Source organism: Pongo abelii, chromosome 7 (assembly GCF_028885655.2).
Source record: "Pongo abelii isolate AG06213 chromosome 7, NHGRI_mPonAbe1-v2.0_pri, whole genome shotgun sequence".
NCBI lineage: Eukaryota > Metazoa > Chordata > Mammalia > Primates > Hominidae > Pongo > Pongo abelii.
In genome coordinates this window covers 77279380-77298160 of record NC_071992.2, presented here as the reverse complement: position 1 = coordinate 77298160, position 18781 = coordinate 77279380, and the positions used below count along the sequence as shown (strand labels likewise).

General features: G+C 37.4%; 1 protein-coding gene across 5 annotated transcripts in view; it reads right to left on the bottom strand.

The window, feature by feature from the left end:
- NKAIN3 (sodium/potassium transporting ATPase interacting 3) overlaps nucleotides 1-18781 on the bottom strand; it is a 799758-nt gene that overhangs the window by 738725 nt on the left and 42252 nt on the right. The gene's annotated exons all lie outside the window — the stretch shown is intronic.

Genomic DNA, 18781 nt, shown 5'->3' with positions numbered 1-18781 from the left:
TCCTGGATTGAAACCTGAGGTTCTCCAAGTCTGAAGAGGAATATTTTTAATCTTTGGAGTGATCCTAGTGCCATCCTTGTCCACCCACATGTACTCTCAGCCTCTCAGCAGAATCTGCAGCAGAGGAGTCACCTTTCTGGTTGATTCAGGGTCTTATATAACCAGCTAGTTCCATTTCAGATGAGTACACACTCTGGGGCTGGGCAGATATGACTGTACAACCCCCAAGGATGCGCAAATGGAACCAACTCCTCTACTTATTCAGTACCTGATCAGACACTTCAAACAATGGGGCACCACCCACTTTTACTTTATTTACACTTTCGAATCTTATGGACTAATCAGTTTGCAAACTAATGAATAATATTCAAAAGAAATTAAGGAAAAAGTCCCATGTACCCTAGCAGCAACTGTATGGTAGGAACATTTACATTAAGGAAAGTAACATACAGATTACTTTCTAAATACTTTCTAATCATGCTCAAGTTAATATAAAATGGTTCTTTTTGACAATATTAGAATTAATATTTGCAATTTGCTTTGTAAGACTTTAAACACAGTTGTCTTTCCTGTCTTTAGTTATCTTCCTAACAAAACTCGCCTTTGAAAGATCCTTCCCAGTGTTTCAATACTTTCAAAAAACAGGCAAAATTCGGCTTTCACTTCTATAGTAATAACTTCAGTGCCATTTATCATCTTCTTTAAGCCTTCAAGTCCAATATTTTTTTCAACTTAAGTTTCCCTGAAAGTTTTCCTCCCATTTCAGCATGTTATTGTCTCTCACACTGAAGCATTTTATAAGACTCAATATAAAGGAAGCAGTTGAAAATAGATGATAGACTATTTTATTTTATGAAAGCAATAAACAAGTTACACTACTAGGTCACTAGGATGACACTGTGTCATTAACCATTCTATTTTATGACATAATAACTTTAGAATTTTTCTATATGTATCAGGGTTCATGCAATTAATTTATAGTTGAGGATGAGTGTGAGATATATGGTTCCGAGCAGAATTGTGAGAAATAGACGAGTTTCAGGGATATTCCATCTCATCTATTTCAGGGTATGTTGCTTATACATTTGCCTAGAACTTTTGGAGATATACTCATATGTCAAAAGTTTCACTATAAGCTATTACGGCTGCTTCAAAGATCTAAGAGTCTTTCCTACTTTCCCGCTAAATTATGATGTAGAACATATTTCTATTTCAGACAGTACAAAAAATCTGAATAATCATACTTGTCAAGATTCAACTGAAAATCATAGAAACACACACTAGATGGGTCTGAAATCCCACAGCTGAGTTCTCTGGAGGTAACAAAGCCAAGGATTTGGGAGAGTACAGAGCCATAATTTGCATTCATGTTGCAACCAAGTCTATTATTTTTCCTCTGAAATATAACTTAGAACCTGTTAGCTATCAGCTTCATGATGCATGCTCTGACTAAGGTGAGTGATGATTGTATCTTCCACAATAAATTACAATTTAGCTAGATCTGTAGCTCCTTGCTTTCTAATCTTTCTGAATGTGACTTGTATGTGCATTATCAAAATAAGAAGTATTCAGGCAGGACACTTCCTTCTCAGTAAACACAGGATGCTTTTTATAGTCATATGTGATTTAGAAATTCAAATAAAATTTTATTTTGGCAATTTAAATCTTTTTTTAATGTTACACTTGCAATTCCGTTAATCATAATTAAACAAATTTGTCTTAATTTGGACATATAACAGGTGTGCAAACATTATTTTTAAAAATTCAGACAAAATGCAAATGAGCACCATTTTATAAAACAAAACACCTTTTAATATATGGCTTGAGCATGGCATCATAATGGATAGATATTTTCAGTCTTAAAATTATGGTTTTATTTTCTTTAAATAAAACACAGGACATTTCTATCTACTCTGAATCTCACTGATTTTCAAAACAACCATTAGCAAATAACAAGCCCTTTAAATATCAACACATGGTTGAGTAAATGACTCACTTTTCCAAGAGAGAGGCAAAAGAATATATATTTTATTATGAAGGTAGACCTCCCGTTGGTCAAAGAGTTGTACAGGCAGACCTTCAGCTGTAAAATGCAAGGTTGTTCTGCAGATCTGAAATTTCTATTTCTAAATTTAATATCTCTTCCTGCACCTGCTCTCTTCTCTACCTCTGCTAATGGCACCTTCCTTTCTACAGTAGCTGGCTTGTTACCTAGATTCAAGCTCTTTGAATGTCATGACTCTTGCATCCCATTGTTGCCCACAGTTAATTCATTACCAAGTTCTGTTAATTTTACCTCCACCATGACCCATGAAGGTGACCTTCCACGCAGCATGCAAATACTCTAGTTGGCCATCCTTATATCTTTTCCCAAGATGATGCAATATGCCCCTAAATTTTCTCCCATATCCAGACTTGCTTTTGGTAACATAATCTTCTAAAATACAGCTCTTAATCATGGCCTTCAATGATAAAATTTCAAAGTCCTCACATCGCCATATAAATTAAGTTTCAATTCCTTAAATTGAATTAAGGCTCTCACTGGCTCCCCATCAGCTGTCTTAACAACTACACTTACTTTACGCATTAGCTTGAATGACATGCATATCACTCCTCAAAAACACCACGAGCAGAAGGTACCCAATCATCCCCAGCCATACAAGTGAGGAGGGAGGAGTGGCAGAGGATGCAGTCATATGAACAAGCCTTTGAGGTACAGCTGACTAAACAACACAGAGTTATCTTCAAGAAAAAGAAATTAAAAGGTATCATTTTATTTAAATATTTTCAGAGTAATTAGCTATCTGAGGAAGTGCTTTTGGCTCCAGCTTTAACCTAATTATCCACCCAAGTCTGCCCTGTCTTTTCATCCTAGACTCACAGCTCTTGACTTAATGCTATGTTCTCCTGACCCATTTCACTGTAGTGTCCTGAGTTTGAGGAAACAGCATCTCTAAGCCTTAGCATCTCAATCACTTCTGACCAGCCCTATTTGCCTTAGTCCATCTTCCCCACAAGACTACTTTGGCTTCAGTCCCCTAGCTTAACTCTCAATCCAACCTTAATATAGTCAAAACAGTCATACTACACAACCTGATACCACTCACTTTACCAAAAATACTTCAGCTAGAAGTGCTATCTCCTCTTGTCTCAAAAAGCTTCATGCAATTCACATAATATTTCTCATGTTGCGCTTAGAGCATTATTTGTTTACAGTTTCTAAACGTTTAATATAACTTTGTAGATACAAACAACTTGAGGCCAAGCCTTATGCATTTTAATCTTTGCAAAACCCAAAACAGTGATTGTGCACAAGAGAGGCACAAAACATACATGTGGAGTTAAACTGAATTCACGCCACAGATGAAAAATATTTCAACTTGCTGCAGATTTGTGTCTCTCTTTCTTCCTACAAAATCAGAAGGTTTTGTTTTCCTAGTACTTAGTAAAGTGTCTGACGCACATGGCGCTCAAAAAAGACAAGTGGAAAGAAGGAAAGAAGAAAATTAAATATATAAAAGGGGAGAGAGATAGGGACAGAGGAGGGGATAAAGAGAAGGAGAGAGAGAGAAGGGAGAGAGGAAAGAAGGAGAGACAAGGGGAACAAGGTTTATATAGAATTTTGGCTTGTTGATTTCCATTGACTTTCAGAATTTTTTTTTTTTTTGCTAGAAGAGAATGAATTAAACTATAAGGGGACAAAAAGCTGTGTTTTGTTAAACAATTAAGTAGGATATTTAAAATGGAGTCACATATGGGGTGGTCAGTGTCACCAGGAGATACCAGCTGCTTAGCTACCCAAGGACTCATGCGGTGCAGGAGATTCACCAGGGCAGGCCCCTCAGCTCTGTTGCCTCAGAAATTTGACCACATTCCAGCAGTGAATCATTTCTCAGAAGGGGACAAATTATTCAAACTCATAAAAATCCAAGTAGCAGAATGAGAATGTTTCCTGATTCTTCCAATGTATACTGAGAAATAAAACTGTTGCAGAACTTATAAGGTCATGACCAGTATGCTTTCCCCTTTGGACACATCTGCAGTGGGTGTCAAATATTAAGGTTAATTTTTCTTGGTAAGCACCGAGATCAGAACCAGGAAATTTGTTGTATCATTTCAAAGGGTAATGGCGTTAGGCTAAGATGGTTTGAGGTACATACCTGCTCAGTGGTCATTCATCCTGAACATGGAATCTTATTACCTGGCTCTTTGGCCAAACCTATGATTCCACTAAAACCATCAGATGTTGAATGATCACTGCCAAAATTTGACCTTCTGACTCTTCTTATGTTCTATTGCTGACTGATACCACCCTTTGCTCCCTCCTCCCCCACACATAAACTAAACACACACACACACACACAAAACCTTCAAAGCCTTCTAGGCATTGACACATCCTTTTTTTATGAATACAGTCAGTCAGGTAGGGCTCGCACTGGGAAAAACTATCTCATTAAGATTTTCACAGCCCTCCTTATAATTATTGCATTCTGCTTTAATAGTTTATCTTTCTGAACTGTTTTATTGTCATTATTTCTAAATTCTTGGGAGATATCTAATTACTGCCCACCTCCCCTCCCCCCACCACATACAGTAAAAAGCAAGAGAGTCCTCCTTTCAAGAACTCCTTGATGAGCAATGATAAAATTTGGTTTTCTCCTCAAATAGTAAAATTTAATACAAAAAAGTGTGAAAACAAAAGTCTGCACTTAAAAAGGAAGTAAATACTAAGATAAAGTACAAGCAGAACTGAATTAATGGCAGGTATAAACTAACTCTATTAACGCAAACGGTGTACAATTAATACTTGAAAATGATGTGCAATCAAAATAATTTATTATAGACAAAAATTCCTAGAGAAACAGTAATAGTTCAAGAAAGTGGAATACACTGAAAGCAGCAGGTCAGGAGGCATCCCCATGCCTACACTATGTTCTTTTGTGCCCCACTGAATGCTGGCCAACAGGACCCCCCTAGAACGTAGGGAAATGGCTTGGAACATTGAACAGCAGAAGAAGCAAGTTCAGGACTCACAGGCCAAACTCCTCATTTGCTATTTTGACGAATGAGAATGAGTCAAGATCCTCAGTCCTAACAACACATACCCAATGACCATAAATGCTTAGGACCCAGAAGGAGAAGGCCAGCGAGACCAACCTTCCGTTCTTTTCCATCCATCATCACACTTTAGTGCCTGTGGCCCAGAGGGAGGGCCTGCAGACACCATGGTGTTCAGACCTCCAAAGAGATTTACAGCATCCTGGACAGATATTTTAAAGGACATGCAGGGAAAGAGTATAGATAGCTTCCATAATTTCTAGAAAGAAAGTTGAAACTTGAGTTTTAAAAATAGCGATTCTCTAGGAATGCATTTGTCAATGAGAAGCAATAGTCAGCAGGCCCTTAATGAAGTATATTGGTCCATGTGCATCCTAACTAATGACAATGACCACATTGTTCAGCATCAAGATGAGTTGTTAAGGTTGTTGCAATTTTTGCAGTAGGACCTTGTCAAAATTATATCTGTATGCGTTATGGAATTCCCTAACTCAAATTCTATTTCTCCCTTTAAAACCCAGTTTCTGTTGAATGATCTGTAACCATTGGAGCTTTAAAGTCATATTTCATAGAAATATCTGTGTTCAAAATAGCTATCAACAACTAAAGAAGCAATAAAAACAGATGTGCTACTGAGGGTTGAAAGACAAAAAAAAAAATCCTTTAAGTATTATATAATGAATGGTGAGTAACATGCTATGATAAATGTAACCACACACTAAGAACAGCCATTGCTTAAAGATAAGCTATTCTGTGCCAGGCAATGTACTATTTCCTTTACAGACCCTCCTTCTGATCTTTAAACCAGCTGATAATTATTCTTATTTTACACATCAGTATCTGACTGACCAAGGTCACATAGCTAATGAGGCCTAGAACTGAGATTTCATTACATTTTTGCCTCACATCTCTGACACTTTCCAGTACAACTGAGCCTTATAATGCAAGATTTGGTCCACCCAAAATCGATTTTCCACTTGAGTATGGAGTAGCTTCTGCTGGCCTATGAACGTCATGCTGAATGTCCACACACCAAGGACACAACCACAGCAGGATGCTGTCACTCTGGTTGAGTTCCAGCGGAATATTTTCTAAGCCAGTCAGTGGTGGGAAATGATTAAATCATAGAATATCAGGTCAGGAGTGTTTAAGTAATTACCCCAGAAGACAAGGTCAGTTAGCAACAGGTTGAGACTAGTACTTCATACCTGCTGGCTTTCAATTCCCCATTCTTTCTTCATTATGTTTGCATATTTACATTTTAACAAATACACATACAAAGAAATGATAAATGTTTGAGGTGACAGATGTGCTAAATATCCTGATTCGACCATTTACACATTGTATCATGTATCGAAATATCACACTGTTCCCCCAAAATGTCTATAATAATTATGTGCTGATTACAAATCATACTAAAAGGGGGAAAAAAGCATGTAGATTTCTACTTTGTCCTAAGCAACTCAGCTTAGAAGATTAAATTATGCATTAGAAAACAGCTTCTTAGTGGACCATATAAGAAAAAAAGTGAATTGCAGCTCCACAAAAAACACTTCCACCAAGCTGTACTACATTTCTCTGTGCTTAGATTGGGGCTGAGAGAGCACTGAAAATTTCTTGCACCAGTTCTCTTCCTAATGGACAATCTGCTTAAAGGTAGAGCCAGATCTCTATGGATTTAGACAGACACACATCTTCTCGGCAACTCATTTTTACACCATCCCTTAGGATGTATATACGCTGATGGCTATGCCCATCCTATTCAATTTAAATATAAAAACAGATTTACCCCGGATCTTGTGGCTGATTAGGAAGAAGGTAAAGTCTTGTTCCATTTTCCTACTTCCCTGCTCCTGGCAACTTCTTTAAAAGACAGTACTAATCATGTTTTTAGAAGATTATCAAATACTTCCTTAGAAATTAAACTTATAGAACTGTAACAACCTTCACAATTTAAATGGCTATTTTTATTCTAGGCATTAATAAATAATCTTACAGTATTAAAAATAAGACATTAGGTTATGACTTTTAGAGGCTGTATTTCTTTTATGCATCAGGCAATGTTTTCAACATGTACTTTTTTAAATTATACAGTCTCAACAATTTGACTTGGAATTTGAAGTTATCTGATTTTTTTCAAATTAAAACTCTCAAAAAATAAGCTGATTCCTAACTAAAATGTATCATATCCAACTTGAGAGATAAAGCAGTAAAGTGGATTGTCTGTCAATGCTATTCTTTGAAAACGCAAGTATAAGATCTCATAGCTTCTAAATCATGTGTGTGAATCCCTTCACCCCATTAACCTACAATTCCAAAAGGAGTCCTCATTTTAAGACAATCTATTCTGCAGTTAGCATCATCTGGTTCAGATAAACCTCATTTGGGTACTCTGAAGTGCAGTTCACTGTTAGCAAACAACTTTTTGGGGGAAAGATTTTATTAAAAATACATGAGATAGGAAATGAGTGGACTAGAAATTGGGTCCTCAGTCATTGGCTGTTTTTCAAGAGCCATGTGACAACCTCAGGAAATTAGAATGCGGAAATTTGCTCACACTGTGGATCATTCCAGGGCTATTAGGTTTATCTAGGGATCATTCAACAACTTCACACATTTCATTTTAATTGTCACCAATTCAGTGACCAAAGAGCACAACTGTTCTTAAAAAACACAGTAAATCAACTGCTGGAGAACACATTTTCCCAATTGTCCCTACTGATTTGAATGTTATACCTTGTTTTTCATTATTCCAGAATCCACAACAATGACCAGGGAACTAAACTTTCTTCTCCTTGTATACTCATCCCCTGAAGTAGAACTCAGGTACGCAGCTCAAGTGATTTGCAATGTGAATGTGTCAAGAGGCCACTGCGTTCCTAGGTGACACAATCTGGGAGGCTTTAACAGCCCAAACCTCTATATAATGTTACCACTGTAAAGAAATCCCAGGGAGCATGAGAAAACAAACTGTGAATCTTTTAACAAAGATACCCTAAATAATATTTTGTTATGATCAGATTAAGCCCTATCATTCTATTTTTCACTTATGCTTTTGTTTACTAAGAAGAAAATAAACTGTAACATTTTCTCTGGAGATCAGCTGACAGCTTTTTCACCTCTGAAACAATGTAGGGGATAGGATTTTATCTATATGCAGTGAATAGCCATTGAGCACCTTCTATGTCCTGGCACTACAACAAAAGCCAGAATTCACTATCAAGAGTCCAACAAGTATATTGACATCCCTCATGGTCACTTACTTGGGATAGTCTGTGACTATAACAAAGTATAAGCTTAGCTAAAATGACATTTTAAAATAATGTTTATACTGTCTTTGTTATTGATACATCTTTCAAAAAGAAGCTAAGGGGAAAAGAGCATCTATGTAATAAACTTTAATTATTTTTCCCTATAGGAGCTAGAAACGACGTCTAGTCTTTGAAATATTGACCTGTAGAGCTCTCTTTGACGAAAAGGACTGCAAAAGAAGTGTGGAACCCAGCTGAGGTAAGAAGAAAGAATGTCTTTTATTCATGTGGTTTAGGGAAGTAGAAGAGATTAATGAGCAAGTATACAGAAGTGCTTTCTTCCTAATGAATAGGTAACCCACATCAATGCCCTGGTTTACCCATTTGGCGAACCTGCAATAGAAAACACTGCCAAGTCATGACTCCATGAATAGCTTCATTTGAGAATTCTGAACATGGAAGGAGGCAGTTCTAGATGAACATGTTTTTATTCATCTTGGAAGCCTTGTAGAGTAATTAGGGAAGTGAGAACACTCAGATTAATTAAAGAATGGCATTCAGGCTACTTTTAGGAAAGTCTGTGGTGGCCACCGTTGAAAGCCAAGAATTTCCAAATGGTACAGGTGGTAAGACAGCATGGAGTAAGGCTTTCCAAGATGAAATAGAACATTTAAGTTTCTATTGGCATCCCTGGTTTTTTTCAACTTTGGTTAGCAGCATGGTAACAGCCACATTTATATTTATTGCTTTTGTATATGCTTCTTTGAAAGGCTGATTCAAATTGGAAAAACTAATTATATTTAGAATTATACAAGAAAATATTTCTGGGAAACCGGTTCTATTTCAGAAACCTATTTGTGTACCAAACCTACAAAATGCTGTTTTGAAAATCAATTCACTTTTTAATATATCAATGCTACTGTTAAATTAAGTTTAGTCTAAAGCTGCCTCCTTACATATTTTAAGTTCAGAAGGCTTCTTCATACATAGTGAATTGTAACCTAACTGAATATGTAATGGGCTGTAATCTACTCTTAAGCCAATCACTGGGTTTGGGCCAATCACAGGTGCCCAACTGTTCAAACAGTGTTCAAATGAGACAAATGCCAAGTAACCAGTCCAGCTGTTTTGTATCTTACTTCTATTTTCTATAGGTAATTTTCCTTGTTCTGTTCATAAATCTTCAATCACGAGGCAATGCTAGAGCCTCTCTGAACCTATTCTGCTTGGAGAGCTGTCCAATTGGCAAATACTTCTTTGCTCCATTAAACTCTGGACAATTTAATTTTTCTAAAGTTTTTTTTTTAACACTAGCTATAGAGATGTTTCCCTTAAATAACATTTTAATTTTATGATTAAAAATATACTATTTACTTCAAGTGAATATTAGAATGATTTCTTTGAATTTATAGAATTTCCTCTTTGAATCTGATTTAATTTTATTAAACTTATGAATTCGACTGCAAAAATTTCATACTTTTACTACATTTAATATATCCAAAATAGAGCAATGCCCAGTCTCTTCATGTACTAAAGTCTTTATTCTTTAGAAGATTTGATAGTCTGCTGTTTATAGTTCTATACAATTTCTGCCAAGTTTACTATTATTATAATGTGTATTTTGTTTCCTTATACTGCACTGTGTTTTTCACTCTAATTTGTACTTTGTAATGATTTCTACATTAAAGGAGATTCGAAGTCTGGCTAAGGAGAAAAGAAAGGCACACATTTAAGAACATGTAAATAACTCAATGGAGCTAAAACACTCAGTGTGCTCCCAACCCCATCACACACTCACTGCTCCACAAAAGAAAATGTTTGCTGCAGCTGACTGTGACTTCTCCAAACCTTTTCAATAATTTATATGAAAATTGTGTTTTTCCATTTTTTCACTTGACATCAAATGCAAAAATGTAAGATAAATTCTAACAATTATAATAAGGAATTATTTTGGCCAAATAAGATACTTTTAAAGCTCCTTTTACTTATCCTTTCTGAAATATTTTTATCTCACAGACTTTGATTTACTTTTTAATTGCTAGAAAAAATATTTTAAAGGTGATAATAAAAGGTTAAAATTGACTGTGATTTTTACTTTTTATATTTAGAAATTAAACTTTTCACGGAAGTCTCTGTTTTTCCCTTTGAGTAGATAAACTCAGTATGATCTAGATCTACCTTTATCTAATTATGTTACCCAGATAAAGTTAAGTGAAATAACAGCAAGATTATAATCTCATTTGTTTGTTCTCGTTTAATTTAATATTGTTTATACATCTGTTCCAAAGAGGTTCTTTCCTACGTTGAATTAAAAAATATGATTAGGTTTCAGATGATTGTGAACATATTTTTTCATTGTTATCGTGTGGCCACCTCTTAGAAGGGTTCCCCCACCCCCACTGACTCACATGCACACCAACCACCACCACCATGCATACAAACCTGTATGCAGCTAAGGATACAAATGTTGCATCCAGTTAACAGTACCGATCTGTTACAGCTACTATAGGACGTGAAAATTCTTTAGCCATTCAAGTTTTACCAGTGAAACAGAAATGATTCTTGTTCTGATCATGATTTTAAATACAACACTACTACCCTCCAAATTTCTTATTTAAAATGTGCTGATCCACACTACAATTTAAAGCAGCATATCAATTTTTAAAAGACAATTTTTAAACTAAAACTATGCCAGGAAACTAGTAACAAAATACTGTGTTCTTTTTCTCTAAGAAAAGAAAAGGTGACAAAAGCAATAAAAATAAAGCCTTTCTGTGTTCACATATTGTTAAAACCGTCTCTTATTTCTAAGCATAACTAAAATAAATACCTATTTTAGTGGACTATATATGAACATTGCCATAAAAATAGGAAGCAGAAAAATTTGGGGTAATACACAGAGAGGTGTTCCTTTTTTTTTTTTTTGAGTCAACATCAAGTCCTAAATTTACAATCAAATGTGTATTTCTCTAAAAATAGTTTGAATATAAATCTTGACTTCTTATGAAAAAAAGGTAATGATAAAATAAAATTCATTTGAGCTAACCATTGTGCTTTCAATCCGGAGTTCTCAATCTGAGGAGCACTCACTATAGCAAAATTAAAGACCTCTTGGTCACCCTGGGAGGCCAACCTGTGTGAACAGGGAAGAAGCGTTTCCAATCCCATCATCAAGGCCAAATTTCTGACATGGACCACTCAACCAAGCCACTGTGGCTTCCATTACTGTGAAACAGACCCATGACAGTGCTTTCATTTGAGCACCTATCACATCAAATCCACTGCTCCACTGAAACAGGGAGGATAATAAATTGGTGTGGGGGAGAGGAGGTTTTTCTCCTCTTTGCACAGTGTTTAGCCATAATTTTAAATAAATTTTTATAAAAGTGCAAAAAATGATAGAACAACAAATTTTTTTTTCTGTTTACAAGTACACAACATTGTACTAACATTAAGTTGGTTAGCTTCATGAGAAGCATTGGCTTATTTAACATGAAAAAGTTATGTCTTAGACATACAGGGAAAACATTATCTTCTCATCTCTAAACTTTTCATTTATTCGTTTATTCATGCAGCAAATATTTGTTAAGTACCTGCTGTACTGTGACAGGAAACTGTCAAGTGATAGGGATCTTGCATTGTCTTGGGGAAGACATAAAGCACACTCATAATTATATATCATTAACATATGGCTATTAATATATTAATATTATTGATTAATACTTAATACAATTATTAATATATGTATTATTGGTATACATTTATTAATATATATGTTAATACCTAGCTACTGGTTATGAAAAATGCCACAAAAACGAAAACAAGATCTATAGCTGGAGGAACAGATTTAGGTTGGAAAGATTCTTTTTAAAACGTGCTCTTACCTTACACTGATCCCGAAGAGAAGACAAGAAAGGTGATACACACATGGCTTACCGAGGAGGAGTAGCACTTGGGAAAGCTCCAGATAGAAAGGACATGGGACTTAGGAGCACAGAAAAAAAGGCCAGTGTGGCTGCAGTGCAGTGCAGTGGACAAAAGGAGCTCATGCCAGGGAGGAAAGTGGAGACCAGAAGAGTCTCTGCTGTGGACTGGGGCTTACCGTCTTAATTGTGGTGGGAAGTAGTTGGTAGGGTTGATACTAGGGCATGCCAGAATCAGATCAGAGGTATTCTTTGAAAGATCCTTATGGCTGCCACGTGAAGAATAAAAGAAGGCCAAGCAGTCTATTTAGCAGGTGATTGCAGTGATCTAGCAAAACATGGTGGCAGAGAAAAGCAAATGCATTGCAGAGCTATTTGGAGATAGAACCTGAACGACTTGGTCATGGCTCAGGAAAGAACAATGAGAAAGAATGTGACGGTCTTGGGTCTCTATAATGAGCAAATGGGTGGAGACAAGCACCAGAAGTAGAAAAATAGGCAAAGCTACTGAGAAGCATGAGAGGGAGGAGACCAAGGGCTACATATTGGAATTCTTAAATTAGGGAGGCCAATGAAGAAGAAGAAACTGGCTGCAGGGATCTGGAACACAGCAGAAAGTCTGGGCTAGAGATAGGAATCCTGGAGCTGTTGCCATGTAGAGGGACACCAAAGAAACATATTTATTTTTTTCCTCTCAATACAGATCTGCTAAATTTACAGGTCTAATATAGTGTCTCTCACACTAAACTGTGAAAATTCAAGGTTTCAATCACTTGAAATACATCCTGTCTTTTCTTGCTCTGTTGAAGATGTTAATTACAATAACTGTAAAATCTCTTTTTTTAAAAAAAAGTTACAGTTAATATGCTACAACCAGCCTTGAATAGGAGATGGTGTGTTCAAAGATTTTCAAACATAAGGCACACAGAATTTCTTATAACTGTTTATTGGCATAGCATCTTAGGTTCCTATCACATTCAACTCCCACACAAATTAGTGGTAGGTCATGATGAAATGATTACAGAGAGTCCACACTAACATATTCAATTCAGTTAGTCAAGCTTTTTCCAGCAGTCTGGTTCTCATGACTGCCTCAGAAAGTTATTCAGCCTCCTCCTACTTTTCACTCTTCCTCACCTTTAACTATATCCCAGCAGGAAATAGCAGCAAACATTCCAGCATCCACTTCTTTAATTTCCCTATGAAGGAGTCCTGTTTTATCCTTGTGTCTCCCTAACAACTCTTCTCTTCTCCAAACACAAAAAGAGTTTTAGGTCCACATGGAATTACACAGATCACAGCAAATACTAAGGGTGCATTTGCTCTAGTCAAAACCAGCAGTGATTTTTGGAATAATTCAATGCAGTCTTACAGGTCAAACAAAAATATGGACTAGCTTTATTTGCTGATGTGCAAGTTGGTCTTGGCTAAAGCAGAACATTTACACTAAGGTGTGAGGTTATTAGATATGTAATTTTATGAAGGCACAGATTTGTCTGTCTTGTTCATTGCTATATCCCCAGCACATAGAATTTGCTGGTCTAAAGTAGCTTCTCAATAAACATTGTTGAATACACAAACAAACAAATATAATTAATTAATTAAATGTTGACAAATGAACATAAAAAAACACTTATGAGAAATTTTATTTTATGTTTATCAGATTTTCTAACCAAAGAGGGGAGCTAATAGAATCCAACAAACAGGATTTTCTCTTTTTGTTAAAGTGATCTTATTTTATATGCAAGAATTGAAGAATTCCCCCTAAAAAGCTGTGAAATAGAAACTGCTATACTACATATATATAAATAAGCCTCAAAAATATGTTAATATTTATTTCCATTTTTATAGACTACAAAACTGAAGCTCAAAAATTGTTGTGTTGCTCTAGTTCACACTGCTGCTCAGTGAATCAGGATTCAAACCATGATGTGAGGTCAGAGTAACCCAAACTCCAAGTTGTTGGATGAAATCACGCTGAGTCTAATATCATTAGGATGTTTGCCTGACACACCTGTCAGCTTCACTGATGCATTTTTCCTGGACACTAGAGCTGAAACCTTATAAAAATTAGAGTCAGAAACTAATCTAACACTTATACTGCCACAACCTCCTATGAATCAGAGTTCTACTATAATCTGCATGTCTCAGACAAGGGCACATTCCCTTATATCCACATGTTGATTTGGTCTGCAATGGCCGACACATTGGTAATGAGATGAGGTACACCAAAACAAATCCAAAGAAAGAAACTATTCTATTTAAGGTTGTGCCTCCTTTCAAAGTACTCCTTGATTTGTTATACCCTCCAAAGTCTCAGGGACAGGTGCCACATAGATTTACAGAAGAAAAAATGATCCAAGTATCCATGTAAAAGGTTACCCCAACAACATGACACAAACACTGGAACATGCCCCAGAATATCAAAAGGACCTGAGAGATGTGTGTTTGTATGTTTCTGGGAAGGATAGAAGTGTTGAGTCCTCTGTAGAATTTGAACTATGTGGGTAATTACTTTGACTCAATTTCGACAGGAGGCCAGGTGCAGTGACTCACACTTATATTCCCAGTACATTGGGAGGCTGAGATGAGAGAACTGCTAAAGCCCACCAGTTGGAGACTAGCCTGGGAAACATAGGGAGACCCCATCTCTACCAAAAAAATTAAAATACAAAAATTTACCAGGCATGGTGACATGTGCTTGTGGTCCCCAGGCTAAGGTGGGAAAATAGCTGAAATTGGGAGATTGAGTCTGAAAGTGAACCATGATCTTGTCACTGCACACCTGCCTGGGTGATAGAGTAAGGCTCTGTCTCAAAAAATAGGAGTATTTAAGAGTAAAAAGAACACATCTGTTAGCGAATCTCTATGGAGCAGGGTGTTCAATGTTTACAATTTTATTTATTATAATCCTTTTTGTGTAGTTAAATAAAAAATACTGAATATGAGGGAAAGATACTCTCCATCAAAGTTTTTCAAATCAATTCATGTCAATATGTATTTTCGAGTGCCAACTCTCAGAAAGGAACTAGGCTGAAGATGGCCGAATAGGAACAGCTACAGTCTGTAGCTCCCAGCATGAGCGATGCAGAAGATGGGTGATTTCTGCATTTCCAACTGAGGTACCGGGTTCATCTCACTGGAGCTTGTCAGACAGTGTGTGCAGCCCATGGAGAAGGGCAGAGCAACGCCTCACCTGGGAAGCACAAGGGGTCGGGGAATTCCTTCCTACCATAGAGAAGCCGTGACAGACGGTACCTGGAAAATCAGGACACTCCCACCCTAATACTGCTCTTTTCCAATGGCCTTAGCAAACAGCACGCCAGGAGATTACATCCCGTGCCTGACTCAAAGGGTCCCACCCTCACGGAGCCTTGCTCACTGCTAGCACAGCAGTCTGAGATGGAACTGCAAGGCTTCAGCGAGGCTGGGGGAGGGGTGTCCACCATTGCTGAGGCTTGAGTAGGTAAACAAAGTAGCCCGGAAACTGGAACTGGGTGGAGCCCACCGCAGCTCAAGGAGGCCTGCCTGCCTCTGTAAACTCCATCTCTGGGGGCAGGGCATAGCTGAAAAAAAGGCAGCAGAAACTTCTGCAGACTTAAACTTCCCTGTCTGACAGCTTTGAAGATAGTAGTGCTTCTCCCAGCACAGAGTTTGAGATCTGAGAATGGACAGACTGCCTCCTGAAATGGGTCCCTGACCCCTGAGTAGCCTAACTGGGAGACACCTCCCAATACAGGCCGACTGACACCTCATAGAGCTGGGTGCCACTCTGAGAGGAAGCATCCAGAAGAAGGATCAGACAGCAACATTTCCCATTCTGCAATATTTGCTGTTCTGCAGCCTCCGCTGGTGATACCCAGGCAAACAGGGTCTGGAGTGGACCTCCAGCAAACTCCAACAGACCTGCAGCTGAGGGTCCTGACTGTTAGAAGGAAAACTAACAAACAGAAAGGGCATCCACACCAAAACCCCATCTGTATGTCACCATCATCAAAGACCAAAGGTAGATAAAACAGCAAAGATGGAGAGAAACCAGAGCAGAAAAGCTGAGAATTCTAAAAATCAGAGTGCCTCTTCTCCTCCAAAGGAATGCAGCTCCTCGCCAGCAACAGAACAAAGCTGGACGGAGAATGACTGACAAGTTGAGAGGAGAAGGCTTCAGACAATCAGTAATAAGAAACTTCTCCGAGCTAAAGGAGTATGTTCGAACCCATCGAAAAGAAGCTAAAAACCTTGAAAAAAGATTAGACGAATGGCTAACTAGAATAAACAGTGTAGGGAAGTCCTTAAATGACCTGATGGAGCTGAAAACCATGGCATCAGAACTACATGATGCATGCACAAGCTTCAGTAGCCAATTTGATCAAGTGGAAGAAAGAGTATCCGTGACTGAAGATCAAATGAATGAAATGAAGCGAGAAGAGACGTTTAAAGAAAAAAGAGTAAAAAGAAATGAACAAAGCCTCCAAGAAATATGGGACTATGTGAAAAGACCAAATCTACGTCTGATTGCTGTGCCTGAAAGTGATAGGGAGAATGGAACCAAGTTGGAAAACACTCTGCAGGATATCATTCACAACTTCCCCAACCTAGTGAGGCAGGCCAACATTCAAATTCAGGAAATACAGAGAACGCCACAAAGATATTCCTCAAGAAGAGCAACTCCAAGACACATAATTGTCAGATTCACCAAAGTTGAAATGAAGGAAAAAATGTTAAGAGAAGCCAGAGAGAAAGGTTGAATTACCCACAAGGGGAAGCCCATCAGACTAACAGCAGATCTCTCGGCAGAAACTCTACAAGCCAGAAGAGATAGGGGCCAAAATTCAACATTCTTAAAGAAAAGAATTTTCAACCCAGAATTTCATATCCAGCCAAACTAAGCTTCATAAGTGAAGGAGAAATAAAATCCTTTACAGACAAGCAAATGCTGAGAGATTTGTCACCATCAGGCCTGCCTTACAAGAGCTCCTGAAGGAAGCACTAAACATGGAAAGGAACAACTGGTACCAGCCACTGCAAAAACATGCAAAATTGTAAAGACCATCAAGGCTAGGAAGAAACCACATCAACTAACGAGCAAAATAACCAGCTAACATCATAATGACAGAATCAAATTCACACATAACAATATTAACTTTAAATGTAAATGGGCTAAATGCTCCAATTAAAAGACACAGACTGGCAAATTGGCTAGAGTAAAAACCCATCAGTGTGCTGTATTCAGGAGACTCATCTCACATGCTGAGATACACGTAGGCTCAAAATAAAGGGATGGAGGAAGATCTACCAAGCAAATGGAAAATAAAAAAAAGCAGGGGTTGCAATCCTAGTCTCTGATCAAACAGACTTTAAACCAACAAAGATCAAAAGAGACAAAGAAGGCCATTATATAATGGTAAAGAGATCAATTCAACAAGAAGAGCTAACTATCCTAAATATATACGCACCCACTACAGGAGCACCCAGATTCATAAAGCAAGCCCTTAGAGACCTACAAAGAGACATAGACTCCCACACAATAATAATGGGAGACTTTCACACCCCACGGTCAACATTAGACAGATCAATGAGACAGAAAGTTAACAAGGATACCCAGGAATTGAACTCAGCTCTGCACCAAGCAGACCTAGTAGACATCTACAGAAATCTCCACCCCGAATCAACATAATATACATTCTTCTCAGCACCACACCACACTTATTCCAAAATTGACCACATAGTTGGAAGTAAAGCTCTCCTCAGCAAATGTAAAAGAACAGAAATTATAACAAACTGTCTCTCAGACCACAGTGCAATCAACTAGAACTCAGGATTAAGAAATTCACTCAAAACAGCTAAACTACATGGAAACTGAACAACCAGCTCCTGCATGACTACTGGGTGCATAATGAAATGAAGCTAGAAATAAAGATGTTCTTTGAAACCAATGAAAACAAAGACACAACATACCAGAAACTCTGGGACACATTCAAAGCAGTCTGTAGAGGGAAATTTATAGCACTAAATGCCCACAAGAGAAAGCAGGAAAGATCTAAAATTGATACCCTAACATCACAATTGAAAGAACTAGAGAAGCAAGAGCAAACACATTCAAAAGCTAGCAGAAGGCAAGAAATAACTAAGATCAGAGCAGAATTGAAGGAGATAGAGACACAAAAACCCTTCAAAAAATCAGTGAATCCAGGAGCTGGTTTTTTGAAAAGATCAACAAAATTGATAGACTGCTAGCAAGACTAATAAAGAAGAAAAGAGAGAAGAATCAAATCGATGCAATAAAAAACGATAAAGGGGATATCACCACTGATCCCACAGAAATACAAACTACCATCAGAGAATACTACAAACACCTCTATGCAAATAAACTAGAAAATCTGGAAGAAGTTGATAAATTCCTGGGCACGTACACCCTCCCAAGACTAAATGAGGAAGGAGTTGAATCCTTGAATACACCAATAACAGGTTCTGAAATTGAGGCAATAATTAATAGCCTACCAACCAAAAAAAGTCCAGGACCAGACGGATTCACAGCTGAATTCTACCAGA